General features: G+C 34.1%; 1 long non-coding RNA gene across 1 annotated transcript; it reads right to left on the bottom strand.

Annotated features, from left to right (window-relative positions):
* Window positions 1-39: 39 nt before the first annotated feature.
* Window positions 40-1132, bottom strand: LOC109954109 (uncharacterized). Its single transcript, XR_002274031.1, has 3 exons — window positions 1080-1132; window positions 603-638; window positions 40-81 (listed from the first exon to the last, which is right to left on the bottom strand). It is a non-coding gene; the product is annotated as an uncharacterized LOC109954109 (long non-coding RNA).
* Window positions 1133-1157: the final 25 nt, after the last annotated feature.

Genomic DNA, 1157 nt, shown 5'->3' with positions numbered 1-1157 from the left:
ATTTATAAGAATACACAAATGTGTTTAGATCTTATTCACATTACTTACTTGTCTTATTTCCGCCAAAGAATCCAAACATCCCTTTAAGATAGAAAAAAAGAGTGTATGAGGTCAACACATTACATGACAACTAGCAAAAAAAACTACTGGTTTCTGACTTAATACAATGACTTAGTGTTAAAAGTACACAACAATGCTGTTCAAATATTCAAAATATCACATTAGTGCAATATTCTACCTACAAACACGCATGCATGTGAACAATGGAACACATACACACACAAAAGCATTGTGAGCACAGAAATGCTGACTCTCTATAAATTAAAAGCAATAGTAACAGTAATCTTTAGAAGAAGGCAAAGCATTTTTATTTGTATAACACATTTTGTACCAAAAGGCAACCTCAAGTGCTTCACAAAACACAGACAGGTAAAAGAATCTCATTCACAGCACAGCTCATTCAGCACACTATCATTCACATGACCCGGCCTTTGCCACGTTGCGACTCGCAAACCCCATCACTTTAAAAGCCGAAAGTGACTTTCTTTCCTAACATTTATAAGAATACACAAATGTGTTTAAATCTTATTCACACTACTTACGTGACTTGGCCATCGGCATGCTATTGCTCACTGTCACTTTAAGATTGAAAAAAAAGTAGAAAAAAAAAATAAGTGTATGAGGTCAACACATTTCATGAGAACTAGTTATATCAGTGTTTACTGTATATCCATACACTACATTTATAAGAATACACAAATGTGTTTAAATCTCATTCACACTACTTACAAAACATGGCCATCGGCATGCTATTGCTCATCGCTTTAAGATAGAAAGAAAATAAGTGTATGAGGTCAACACATAAAAGTAATAGTAAATGTATTTTTTAGAAGAAGGCACAGCAATTTTATTTGTATAGCACATTTTGTACCAAAAGGCAACCTCAGGTGCTTCACAAAGCAGAGACAGGGAAAAGAACACACTAGGTAATAAAAGAAACTAAGGTACAAAAGGCACCATCCATACACTGCATTTCTAAAAATGCATAAATGTGTTTAAATCTCATTCACACTACTTACATGACATGGGCATCGGCATGCTACATCTCATCATCGCTTTAAGATAGAAAGAAAATAGTGTATGAGGTCAACACATTA

Source organism: Monopterus albus, unplaced genomic scaffold (genome assembly GCF_001952655.1).
Source record: "Monopterus albus unplaced genomic scaffold, M_albus_1.0 scaffold3348.1, whole genome shotgun sequence".
NCBI classification, from domain to species: Eukaryota; Metazoa; Chordata; class Actinopteri; order Synbranchiformes; family Synbranchidae; genus Monopterus; species Monopterus albus.
The sequence above is the reverse complement of the archived record's forward strand: the minus strand, read 5'-3'. Positions and strand labels throughout refer to the sequence as shown.